This window comes from Pipistrellus hanaki (assembly GCF_964339955.1).
Source record: "Pipistrellus hanaki genome assembly, chromosome: 4".
Taxonomy (NCBI): domain Eukaryota; kingdom Metazoa; phylum Chordata; class Mammalia; order Chiroptera; family Vespertilionidae; genus Pipistrellus; species Pipistrellus hanaki.
Window position 1 is genome coordinate 100,099,050 of NC_140506.1, and position 13,812 is coordinate 100,112,861.

The 13,812-nt window shown below is 47.2% G+C and overlaps 1 protein-coding gene across 2 annotated transcripts in view; it reads left to right on the top strand.

Moving 5' to 3' along the window:
• Positions 1–13,812, top strand: part of SCNN1G (sodium channel epithelial 1 subunit gamma) — a 55,759-nt gene that overhangs the window by 17,987 nt on the left and 23,960 nt on the right. The window contains exon 1 of one of the 2 annotated variants that reach the window (XM_084882731.1): positions 10,202–10,284. The exons of the other annotated variant lie outside the window; for it this stretch is intronic. The gene's annotated coding sequence lies outside the window, so the exon portion shown is untranslated. Of the gene's footprint in view, positions 1–10,201; positions 10,285–13,812 lie in introns of those variants that run through there. 2 annotated transcript variants of the gene reach the window in all.

The window sequence follows — 13,812 nt, forward strand, 5'->3', positions numbered from 1 at the left end:
CCCCCCCCATAACTCCCCTCCACCTGGTTCCCACCCCATCCTCTGCCCTCACCTCTCCCCACTGTCCTCATCCATAGATGTACGATTTTTGTCCAGTCTTTTTCCACACTCCCCACACCCCTTCCCCCTGAGAATTGTCAGTGCACTACCTTTCTATGCCTCTGATTCTATTATATTCACCAGTTGATTCTTTTCATCAGATTTTTAATTCACTTGCTTTTTAGATTCACTTGTTGATAAATACGTATTTATTGTTCATAATTTTTATCTTTACCTTTTTCTTCTTCTTCCTCTTCTTAAAGAGTACCTTTCAGCATTTCATATAATACTGGTTTGATGGTGATGAATTCCTTTAGCGTTTTCTTATCTTTGAAACTCTTTATCTGACCTTCAATTGCTTTGCTGGGTAGAGTAATCTTGGTTATAGGTTCTTGCTATTCATCACTTTGAATATTCCTTGCCACTTCCATTTGGCCTACATAGTTTCTGTTGAGAAATCAGCTGACAATTTTATGGGTGCTCCCCTGTAGGTAATTAACTGTTTTTCTCTTGCTGCTTTTAATATTCTCTTTGTCTTTTGCTCTTGGCATTTTAATTATGATGTGTCTTGGTGTGGTCTTCTTTGGATTCCTTTTGTTTGGAGTTCTGTGTACTTCCTGGACTTGCAATTCTATTTCTTTCATCAGATGGGGGAAGTTTTCAGTCATTATTTCTTCAAATAGTTTTTCAGTATCTTGCTCTCTCTCTTCTTCTGGAACCCCCATAATTCAGATATCGGTACGCTTGAAGTTGTCCCAGAGGCTCCTTACACTGTCTTCAAATCTTTGGGATTTTTTTTTTTCTTTTCCAATTGAGTGTTTTTTGCTTCTTTGTATTTCAAATCTTTGACTTGATTTTTGTGTTCCTCTAGTCTGCTATTAGGTCTCTGTATAATATTTTTTATTTCAGTCAGTGTATGTTTAATTTCTAGTTAGTCCTTTTTCATATCCTCAAGGGCCTCACTAAATTTATTGGCTTTTTCTAGGAAATTCTTGAAAACCATGGGTTTGAGATTTATATCCAGTCGTTTGTTTTCCTCCATTTCTTTTGTTTATGATCTGATTTTGTCTCCACGTTTTTGCTGCTTCCCTGAGTTGGAAAAGTAGCTTTATGTGCTAGGTGTCCTATATAGCCCAGTGGCTTAGCCTCCCCAGTTATGTGGGGTGGACACCCTTGGTGCACTCCTTTATGGACTGTGTGTACAGCCTTGTGGTTAAGTCTTGATTGTTGTTGGTATCACTGGGAGGAATTGACCTCCAGGCCAATTGGCTGTGAGGATCAGCTGTGTCTATGATGGGAGAACTTCTGTGCTGGAGACACCCTTATGAGACAAGACTTGCAAAATTGCAAAAGCCTCTATGCTCAGCTTGGATGGGGTGGAGTCTCAGGGCTGAGCAGACAGCCTTGGCATCCCGTCAGCCCTGCCCTATGAGGCCCCTGGGTCTCAGTGTCCCTCAGTAATCACTGCAGTCCTCTCTGCTCATACTCTCGCTCATGCCTCCAGACCTCTGCATTTCAAGGCTCCCCTGAGTTTCCACACTCATCTCTCCTCCCGACAGTACGGATCCCCCTATATGAGTCTGGATCCCCAGGGACTCACCCGAAACTGGGGTTCAGTGCAGTCAGAACTAGAGTTCAGCGCAGTCGGGAACTTCCGTCTTCCTCCCACTCAGCCCTTTGCAGCTCCTCTGAGTCTCCATGTGCCCCTCTCTTTCCTTCTAGTTGTAGAATTTCCACTCAACCAGCTTTCCTGTGCTTCTGCATGGTGTCCGTTCTGTCTTTTATTTATTTTTTATTTTTTAAAATATATTTTATTGATTTTTTACAGAGAGGAAGGGAGAGAGATAGAGAGCTAGAAACATCGATGAGAGAGGAACATCGACCAGCTGCCTCTTGTACACCCCCTACCGGGAATGTGCCCGCAACCAACGTACATGCCCCTGACCGGAATCGAACCTGGGACCTTTCAGTCCGCAGACCGACGTTCTACCATTGAGTCAAAAACGGTTTCGGCCCGTTCTGTCTTTTATTTTTTTTTATTTTTTATTTTTTCAACTTGCTTTACCAGTTTACTTAGGAAGCAATTTGCAGTTGCGTTCTGTCTTTTAGGTGTAGTCTTGAAATTGTTGTGTGAGGCAGCAGTTTAGGTGACCACCTATGCCACCATCTTGGTTTCTTGCAAGTGGCATTTTGTGGGACAGGAGCATCCCATTGCAGATTTCCTGCCTAAAGGGAGAACCTATGGACGCATCTGTGGTTGCTGTCCACGGTGCTGACCACAGAAAGCCAGCTTCTGGCAAAAGAAGCAGTACCAGAAAATTTATAAGCTAATTTAAGGATCCTGTCTCCTAGTCCCCAGGGATCAAAGAGAGTAGGATTCTAAAAAGACTGGCTTAATGAGCATGAATTAAGAGAGAGCCTTGACTTCATAATTCTAAAGCCTCAGGAATCCAGGAAAGATCCAAACTTGGGAGCAAGCTTACTCACTGGGTTCCCATACTAGGTCAATGCCATGCCACTGAGGCCTAAGCCCACTGGGCTAGTAGTTTAACCAAGTGTTTTCAGCCACTTGAGATCTCCTCTGACTCTCTAGAACACATGTGTCAAACACAAGGCCCGCGGGCCAAATCCAGCCCGCCAGGCCTTGCAATGTGGCCCGCACCGCGCTGTCATCACTGCACTCCGCTGTCAGTTTATGACATTGTCAGTTTATGACTGTTCAGTAAACCATTCGGCCCGCGATTTAGGCTGGATTTTAGATTTTGGCCCCTTCTCTGATTGAGTTCGACACCCCTACTCTAGAAGATTCAAGATCTTCTGCCACCTGTCATGACTGGGATCCCGAGTTCATGTCCATGACACTGAACTCTAAATCCCAGAAACTCCACAGAGGTATTACATAAAGTACAAGGAGTATAAATAAATTTTAGAAAAGTGATACCCCAGAGAAACCAAAGTAAGAGTGTTTTACTGAAACAACTACCAACTGCAAGCACCAAAGAAGGCAAAAGGAGGGACATTATAGAAGACTAGATGTTTTGCAAAGCAAATTTTCCTCTGGTTTTGCTTTGGGGGAATACCCCTTCCCACTCTCAGCACCTGTGTTTTGGGTGAAGCAGATTCTACTCAAAGGTGGAGCATGCAATCTAAACCTGGGCTGCTCAGAGCACTCCATTATGCTGATAATGGTGTTCAGTTAGGGCTGCAACATCCCTCAGGCCTGATTTGTACCATTCATAATTAATCCTACAATCTATGCTTGAACTACCAGTCCTGCTGGACTTAGCTATGGACATGTGAGGGCCAGAGCTAATACTGTCATCTTCGGACTGCACAGCACAGAGAATGGCATGAACTCTGAGAAAGTAGAGCCAGAACTTAAAGGCAGAGAAATCAGGTCCTGCTGACCTCTTTGGAATCCAGGTTTAAGCTGGGCACAAAGCCAACTCCCTGGAACATAAAATAATTTCTTCCATTCTTAAACCTAAGTTAGATCAGAGTTGTTTGTTTCTGATATTTTCAAGATATACTTCTAACTGAGTTACAAATAAGTATTATAAGTGGATTTTTTCAGATGATGAAGGCTAAAATGTAGGATGGGCAAGGGTCAAGTAAGTGTGATATCGAGCAGTGAAACCCCTTCTGAAACAACTGAAACATTGGCAAGAATTTTTATCTCTTAGCACAAATTCTGGCTAAACTCTCTCCAGGGGAAGGTTTTTATTGGCTGGCTTCAGAAGCATGCCCTTTCTGGAACCAACTATGGCCATAGAAAGAAATGTTGTGATTGGCGCTGAGAACGTGGTTCCTACAGAATCACATGGATGAAGAGTAGGGGAAGATGATTCCTCAAAGGAAAGAGTAGACTCCGTTGCCAGTAAAAAGTAAAGTGGATTTCATGCAGGAGATACAGATTCCATACAGAACTCTCCTGTGATAGTCATCTTGTGTGTACTTTCAATAAGCCCCCATCATCATAGGTTATCTGTGCATGTCTCTTGATCCTTAAAGAATCTTATTAATTAAAAAAATGTTTCTTGCCCAGCCAGCGTGGCTTAGTGGTTGAACATCAATCTATGAACCAGAAGGGCACAGTTCAATTCCTGGTCAGGGCATTGTCTGGGTTAGGGGCTCGATGCCCAGTAGAGGGCATGCAGGAGACAGCCAGTCAATGATTTTTCTCTCATCATTGATGTTTCTATGTCTCTCTCCCTCTCCCTTCCTCTCTGAGATCAATGTTTAAAATATTTTTAAAATGTTTCTTACATTAGGAAAATGATGCTATGTTTGTCAGAAGCGTGTGTGCCCTCTTGGAGAAAGAAAGTATCCTGGAAAGTAGATGTAACAAAAAACCAAGGACTTACAGAGAAGGCCACATTGAGACTGGTAGGAAATGGGGAGGTTTGAGAGGGCTGGCCCAGCTTTCTTAGGCAGCAGCTGAAGTTCTGGAGGGATATCTCAGCTGTGGGGGTTCCCCCTAAGAAATGTGGGGTCTAAACCCCAGGCCAGGCTCCCCCGCCCAGAGCACCAGAACCAGGAAAGGCACCTACATAACATCTGCCTGTGAAAAGCAGCAGGGTTTCTGTCCACCAGGGAGAGGTGGTGAGAAATATAGGAAGCCTCTTGAAGAGCCAATGCACAAAATTTTGTTTGCAGTTCCTCACTCTGGGGTTTGGCAGAGGGAGGGCAGAGCAGACGAAAGCTGATTGAGGAGAGTCAGGGTTTGGTGGCTCTGAGGAGGTCAGCTGCCAGGATCCCTGTGCTGAGTCATTCCCCCATGCTGCAGACGCCGTCTTAGAGCATTCCCTTCCAAGGAGCATCAGCCTGGGGGAAGCAATAGCCCACCCCCTTGGAAGCCCTGTCACCCCACTCTGTGGAGCTCACACCCTGCTGAGTACAGCCCCGGTCCCTTTAAGTGACAGCCTGCAGGCAGAAGAGGATCTCTGGGTGCTTTGAGATTTTTACTGGCCTTCCCTGGTCTCTGTGCTGGGAAAAGAAGACCTTGGTGCACAGCTAGGTTTTTCCCTCACATACCAGGCCCAGCAGAGTGAGCCATAGCTGTGGCTCTAGACAGACTGCCCTGGGTCAGTCACAGACATTGCCCAACATTGGCCTGCGCCAGAGTCACTCTGAAGAGGCCCAGAACCAATACTCCAGTGGCCATCCTCAGACAACTACAGGGCAGAGCCCAATTAGCTTCATAAGCAGCATATCCACAGGGAGATCTCAGTGGAGACCAAACCTGCTGAGGTGATTTCGCTTCATGTGATCAGGACCCACACAGCAGCCTGCATGCTCTGCTGGGGTGAGCCTCACTGTCAGCAAGCCTGAGCTGGATCCCACGCATGAAAAAGACAATGGCAATCAAGACTTACAACAGGCCGGGACCGGGTTGGCTCAGTGGATAGAGCGTCGGCCTGTGGACTGAAAGGTCCCAGGTTCGATTCCGGTCAAGGGCATGTACCTTGGTTGCGGGCACATCCCCAGTGGGGGGGGGGGGTGGTGCAAGAGGCAGCTGGTCGATGTTTCTCTCTCATCGATGTTTCTAATTCTCTGTCCCTCTCAATTCCTCTCTGTGTAAAATCAATAAAATATATTTAAAAAAAAAAAAAAAAAGACAACAGGAGGGCCCACACAATACGCACAGGGTCATTCTTAGAAAATATAACCAAATTTGCCTCTTTGATACTACAACAATTGACACTATTGCCCCTAGGTAAGATTATACACACAAATAGTATCCAGGTCACAGGGTCTGATTCATGAATGAGAACAAGCATGTCAAACTCACAGCCTGCGCAAGGAATTTTTGCAGCCCAGCTAATATAATGGTATGCAAGAAACGTTTTAATAAAAAATTTTAACTTAATTTTTACAATATCTTGTTATACATAACTAGAGGCCTGATGCATGAAGATTCATGCAAGAATAGGCTTTCCTTCCCCTGGCTGCTGGCACTGCCTTCACTCCAGTCTGGAGCCACCTTCCCGCCTTCCCACATTGCCCAGAGGCCCAGAGCTGCTGGGGCGGTGCACAACACCTGCATCCTCACCATGATGCAAGTGTCCTGCCCCACCCCTGGCCACTCAGCACCTGCATATGCAAATTAACCCGCAATCTTTGTCGGGTTAATTGCATACTCTCTCTTGATTGGCTGGTGGGCGTTGTGAAGGTATGGTCAATTTTGCATATTTCTCTTTTATTGGTGTATATTATTAATAATAAACTACAATGTTTGCTAATGACTGACTACTATAATCATATTGCATTCATTTCCCTTACATGTAGGTGCACCATTTCTCTCCACTAATACTAGCAGCAAATATTTTATTTATTTATTTATTTATTTATTTATTTATTTATTTATTTATTTATTTATTTTAAACATATTTTATTGATTTTTATAGAGAGGGAGGGAAAGGAATAGAGAGTTAGAAATATCGATGAGAGAGAAACATTGATCAGCTGCCTCCTGCACACCCACTACTGGGGATGTGCCCACAATCAAGTTACATGCCCTTGACCAGAATCAAACCTGGGACCCTTCGAACTGCAGGCCAACACTCTATCCACTGAGCCAAACCAGTTAAGGCTAGCAGCAAATATTTTAGCAGCTGATGGTCATGTCATTAGTCTTGGACTGACTTGTCTGGTGTGCGCAACAGGAAATATTTCGCTTTCAGAGAACAAGAAAAATAGGTTTCTTTGCATTATACTTATTAATTTGTGCAGTTGTTCAGTGTCTGGTAAGTTAATGTTCAAGATAAAATATTAATTTTTATTGAAATGTTCTATTATTTTATTTAATGATTATTAATTTATTTCAGCCCTTTGTATTCAACATTTCTTTATTGAAATAAACCTACGTTTCTACTAAAATAGAAGTTTTTTTTTTTTTTTGGGGGGGGGGCACATAAACTTACACCTTGTTGATTTGGCCTATGTTAGCCTTTGAATTTGACATGCTTAATTAGAATGAGCCCTGACCCAGTGTTTCATTCTTGGTTGGTTTGGTCATACACCAAAAGGTTGCAGGTTCGATCCCCAGTCAGGGTGCATATAGGAGGCAACCAATCAATGTTTCTCTCTCATATCGATGTTTCTCTCTGTCTCTCTCCCTTCCTCTTTCTCAAAATCAATAAGAGCATATCTTTGGTTAAGGATTAGAATAAATAATTTAGTATGAATAACTCTTTATCATGCTGCCACCCCTCTTGAGCCCAGCAAGTCATAGAAGACCTTGTTGATAACTTTTGGAATCTTTCTGTTTTATTACATAACTAGAGGCTCAGTGCACAAAATTCATGCATGGGTAGGGTCCCTAGTGGCTGCCAGCTGCTGGCTGGGGCCTCCCTTCCTGCAGTTGGCTGGCTGGCCCCACCCCCAAATGGGGTGGGGGTGGGCGATTGGGGGTGGAGCTGGCCGGGGGAAGGGGCCGCAGGCAGTTGGTGGACCGGCCCCGCCCTCTGGTTGAATTCCCAGTGGAGGGGACAGTTTGCATATTAGGCTTTTATTATATGGGACATCAATGTGAGCCTAGAAATTTGAGTTCCATTGAGGCCTCACCAAGATTTTATAACAAGCTGGAGGTCCTGTAGAGATAAATTGGTAAACTTTGGGTCCAGGATTACAGACAGTCACAGTTCCAATTCCCCTCTTCCCTTTTAGTAGAGCAGAGTCCTCACTGGTGTCATCTGGCAGAGAAAAACCTTTTCCAGGAAATTGGTAGATCCTTCATCTGGGACTGGATTTGGAATACACTCACTTTAAGGAATAGAAGATGGCAAACCCCCCCCCCCTCCCCCCCAATCCACGTAGGAAGATAGAATTTTTATCCTATTAGTTGGGACTCTTGGTTTCCAGTGAGAGAAACTGAATTTAACATATCTTAAGCACTATAGCAAATTTATTGGCTCATGTGACTAAAAATCCAGGAAGTAGACTCAGCTCTAGGTAGTACTGGTGCAAAGACATACATTTTATGGTCATAGCTGGAACCCTCTCCATCTCTCAGCTCTGCTTTTCTTTGGGTTGGCTTCACTCCCAAACCCCATGTGACAACCTCTTAATCATTTCTTTGTTTAGCTTTCACTAACGTGAGTCTATTTTTTACTTGAAACCAAAGAACTTTACCAAGGCAAATTCCAGTCCCAGAACTCCAGTAGCATCCGGGAAGAAGAAGCTGATGTTGAATGTTGGTGGTTTTAGCGTTCCCAGAAGCTGGCCCCTGCTGGTGGCATTTCCTAGGCTCGGAGCTCTTCTCTCCACAGCTTACAGGTGAGGCTGAGCCTGTCATTGGTCCCAATCATCCTGAGGTGCTTGGGTTTTTCAAGGCTTCTGTCTGAGTGATGTTGTGTCATTTATCAAGGCCACAGCAACGCTGCATGATGGGTGCCACTGGGAGTCCATTACACGATTTTGCTTATCTTGATTGGGTTTGATACAGGAAACAAAGGAGGAACTGTAGGGTTAGGAAGTATTGAAAAGATGGGAAACTTTGCGATTTTATTTTATTTTATTAAATATATTTTATTGATTTTTTACAGAGAGGAAGGGAGAGAGATAGAGAGCCAGAAATGTCGATGAGAGAGAAACATTGGACAGCCGCCTCTTGCACACCCCCTACCGGGGATGTGCCTGCAACCAATGTACATGCCCTTGACCAGAATCGAACCTGGGACCTTTCAGTCCACAGACCGACGCTCTACCACTGAGCCAAACCGGTTTCAGCAACTTTGCGATTTTAAATGGGTAGACTTGAAGGAGGCAAGAGGATGGTCTGTGTGATTATCTGAGTGTGTGTATGTGGAGAGAGAGGGATTTCAAAGAGAGTGAGCACCAGAAACAAGCCCGGAGGCAGGATGTGCCAGGTATGTTCGAGAACAACCCGAGGCCAATGAGGAAGAAGTGGCATGAGTCAGAGTACGAGTGGCAGCAGATAGCAGGGTCAGGTCACAAGGGCTTTTACTCTGAGTGAAGAACTCATTGAATAAGTGTAAACAGAGGAGTGATGCCCGAGCTGGTGTGGCTCAGTTGGGTGGAGTGCCATGCCATGCACCAGAGTCACCAGTTCAATTCCTAGTCAGGGCACATGTAGGAGGCACTTCCCTTTCTCTTTCTCTAAAATCAATAAAAACATATTCTTAGGTCTCTCTCACCCTTCCTCCCCCACTTCATTCTCCTGCTCCCTAAAAGTGCTTCCTCTAAGACTGTACTCCCAGTCCAGATATATTCTTGGCCACGTCTCTCTCCATGCCATTCACTACATGCTGAGCCCCTCGCCTAGGTCTCCAGCCCAGACTGCTGCACAAAGCTCCCTTTTCCATCTGTCTGTTATGTATTCCCATATGCCTTACTGATACTTGAAATAATGAGCTTTTCTTTAAATTGCCCTCCAGAAATGTGAACCACTTTGCACTCTCCAGGGCAATAGCACTTGTTACCCAAAGTGTGGTCCTCCAACCAGCAACAGAAGCATCTTCTGGGAAGTCAGAAATGCCGGTTTCCGGGCCCCATGCCTGCTAAATTAGAACCTGAATTTTAACATGACCCGCAGGTGATGAAATGCACAGGCGAGGCGGACAAGCTCTGAGCGAGAACAGACGCCTTCCCCTCTCGCTCCTGTTTCCTCTCCACTCAAAGGGCCTGCGCGCGAGGTGGCTCTATGGTCCTTCGCAGTTGCAATTTGTTAAGCTCATTTCTTGTAGATGCAAGCTGAGTCCCTATAAAAAGGCAGCTGACGAAATAGAGGGACGAGCGGTCTGGCTGAACAGCCCTGTTGCCAGCAGCTGGGCTCAGGTAGCCCGGTCAGGAGGAAGCCCTAGATAAGCCTGCTGGGTTTTCCTGGTGCTGGGCAGCCTGGCAGACCAGAGTGAGTGGCGCTGGGAAGTAACCAGGCGGCAGGAGGCGCTGCGATTAGCCTGGAGGCGGTGCGCACCGCACGCCCCAGAGGGGATGCAGGGCGCAGAATGGCCTCCGGGCGGCGGTAGGCACTGCGCTGTGCCCCCGGCGCAGAGCGGCCGCAGGGTGGCAGGCGGCGCACGCGTGGCGGCGGCAGCTCAGCCTCGCCGCCGGGGACACACCTGGGCAGGTGGGGGCGGGCCCGGGGCGGGCCTGGGGGCGGGGCCCGGCGAGGCTCACAAGAGCCCGCAGCGCGCAGCCCGGAGATGCTCGCGCTGTGCCCGGAGCAGAAAGCAGCTTGCGGATCGCGCACCTGCTCGCGCGGGAGCCTTGGGACCGAGGAAGGTGAGCAGCCGGGTCAGGTGGCACGGCTGCGGGGATCCAGGCGCCAGGGGATCCCTGGCTTCCTGGACGCCGTCCGCGCGCTGGGTGGCGGTGCCGGGCTGCCTCCGGGTGGCCGGGATGCTGACCGTCGGAGGTCAGTGGGGGTCCAGCTCCCTGGCGTCTGCCTGTGGTGGGGCCCGAAGATCACCGCTAACGAGAGGGGTCTCTGTGCCGCTCAGAGAGGGCGCCCGGGGTCCGGGGCGGCGCCTCGCCTCTCCCGGCACCTGCGCAGCCTCTTCCCCGCCCCGAGAGACGCGCAGACCTGACCGCGCCGCCTCTCTCCCTCTGTTGTGTCTTCTCAGCTGTGGTTGCAGAGAAGCAAACCCTTAGAGCAGGGTGTCAGTTCTCGCCGCGGGCTCAGCCCCGGCTGTCCATGGGCCGCAGGACAACGCCTGGTGGCTCTGCTCTGGGTGGGCAGGGGCTGCACAGCCCCCCCTCTCCCCAAAAAAGGAGCTGAGGCTCCAGTTCCCTCATTGGTATGTGGGTAGGCGAGGTCAGGAGTGGGCTGGAAGGCTGCAGTAGAGTCACCATCTTGAGCCAGGACCCTGGAATTTCAAGGAATCTTTCCTACCTTTTCGACCTTGGGCAGTTACCTCACCTCTGTGCACCTGTTTCCTGCCCAGTGGGCATAGTACTAGTAGTTTACATAATTATAGTGAGGATTCAAGATGTAATGTATGAAAGAGTTCAGTAGGGTGCCTGGGGGAAGATTACAGGATCAATAAATGGTGGCTGCTATTATTGTTTTTTATTATTATTATTATTATTATTATTTGAGGACTCCTGGATTCAAATCCCAACTCAGCCACTGTCTAGAGCAGTGATTCTCAACCTTTCTAATGCCACAACCCTTTAATACAGTTCCTCATGTTGTGGTGACCCCCAACCATAAAATTATTTTCATTGCTACTTCATAACTGTAATTTTGCTACTGTTATGAATCATAATGTAAATATCTGTGTTTTCAGATGGTCTTAGGCCACTCTGCTAGCGGTTCTCAACCTGTGGGTCGCCTAAGACCATCAGAAAACACAGATGTTTACATTACGATTCATTAAAAGAGCGAAATTATAGTTATGAAGTAGCAATGAAAATAATTTTATGGTTGGGGGCCACCACCACATGAGGAGCTGTATTAAAGGGTCGTGGCATTAGAAAGGTTGGAACCACTGGTCTAGGGTGACCTTGGGCAAGCCGCGGACCTGTGAGTGTGGGCGCCACTGTATGATGGGGGAATCAGGGTGCGCACTGGGAAGACGTGGACATGGAATGTGTGGCCACCGGTAAAGTGCTTAGAAGAGTGAGTGCTGTGTGTCAGGTACACGCTCTCCCATCCGGCACCCTATTTAACCCAGCAGTAGATGTAGAGCAGCTGCAGTCTTGTTTGCTGTGAAGTTGAGATGCTATTTGTGCAAACATCTATCTGTTTTGCGATGGGAACGGTGGGCTTCCTTCTTCCCTCGGTAGTGTCATTGACATTGGCAGGTGACCCCGGGCCCGGGCCAGTTCTGCGGAAGCTAATGGGACAGAAGAATCCCGGGCGCTGTCTTCAGTGAGAAGAAGGGCTGGAGACGGGAGCTTTCAGAACCACAGCTTCTGCTGAACACTGGCAGAGCCCAAAGCCTTTGAGGTGGCAGGAAAATGAACCCGTACCTAGGGACTTTTTTCTTTCAATTTTTATATCTAGGTTTTAAAAACGAACTGTTACTAACATTTTTGCCTTTGGATTGTAGTGAGAGAGGAGGTGGGGATAGGCAATATTTTATTAAATGCCAAAAAATAAATTCTATTCCTCTTGCCGAGAGTCTAAGAGCATCTTTCTGAGGGTCCGAGGTCTTCCTCCTCCCAGCGGGATCAGGTCTCAGGGGCGGGTTCAGTGTGGTCTGTCTGCCCTGCACCACCCCCCAGCACTCCAATTCCTTTACATCAAGCAGGTCCATTTCAAAGGCTAACACGGGCCAAATAAGCAAGCATTCGGCCTGTGGGCTGTGAGTTTGACATGCTTGCTTCACATCATAACCCTGAAGCCCTCTAGCATCATAAGTATGAATGCCTCCAAGTTTTGCCTTAGCTCTAAACTTTGGGCAATATCCCATGGGTTTAGTGGGGATAAGTAACTCGAGCCCAGAACCCTGCCGGAAGAATTTGAAGGGGAAACTAAGGTCCTTGTGGAAGACACAGGCCCAAGGGTCGCCTGGGACCACCCTGTATGTCCTGCCTCTGTCTCCTACGGCAGTCATGGGGGCGGCATCTCCACACACTGTCCTCCTTCACTCCAGTGGGAAGTGACCACATGACCTGCCCAGTGATGGGGAAGCAAACAGTTCAGAACCCCTTCTCCTTCCTTCTCACCTTAGCCCCAGGAGCTGCTAATTCACTGCCGTGGGTGGAGGCAGCACCCAGCACAACCCCAGCTCTCCGCAGGCATATGCCCTGGTTCTAACCCAGCTCCTCCACTCAACTGCCTGTGCGACCTTGTACAAGTTCCTCTTTTCCCCTCTGTAACACGGAGATAATAACAGTACCTGTAAACTTACCTAATGGGGTTGTTAAAACATGAGATGAGATATTCATATGTTTACTCGAGGCCTGATGCAAGAAATTCATGCTAGGGGCTCGGCTCTTGAAGCCCCGGCTTTGTCCTGAAGGTTTAGCTGTTCGGTCTAATTAGCATATTAGCTTTTTATTATATATAGGACCGTGGTCAGCAAACTGTGGCTCTCGAGCCACATGCGGCTCTCTGGCCCTGAGTGTGGCTCTTCCACAAAATGCCATGGCCTGGGCAAGTCTATTTTGAAGAAGTGGCGTTAGAAGAAGTTTAAGTTTAAAAAATTTGGCTCTCAATTGTTGTACTGTTGATATTTGGCTTTGTTGACTGAGTTTGCCAACCACTGATATAGGATATCAAGAAAGACTGTATGTATTTATGAGACTTATGAGACTATATATATTATAATCATGAGATGACTCTAGATACATGTATACACATATATTATATGTATTCATTTCTAAAAGGAATGTTATTTCACATCGTGGAGTTTCTGTAATTGAGATGCATCATGTACATTGATGAATGTGGTAATTTGCATTCCAACAAAATGCGGTAATTTGCACCCCCAAACAAAGCTGTTATTAAATCGGTTTGTGTTCTATCTTAGAATCAAGGAAATGTGGCACAGCCCCTGGCAGATATTAAGTGGCCAATAGTTGTAGCTATTGTTAAAATAGGAGCCTCGGAAACACTAGGAGCTGGACTGTAAAGGGAGGAAAGGAAGCCGAAACGAAACAGAAACTCTCCACTTCCAGTAAAGCAGCAGAGTGCTGGGAGGACCTGGCAGGCAGGGCTGAACACGATCTAAGGGGATGTCAGGAAGCTCTCTTGGGAGAGGTTATCTGTCAGAATCCGTGGCAGGTGCTTGCCCTGTGCCAGCCCCTGAGCTGGGCACCAGGGGGCAGGATGAGCTAGGACGGCTGCCCTCCCAGAGGCAA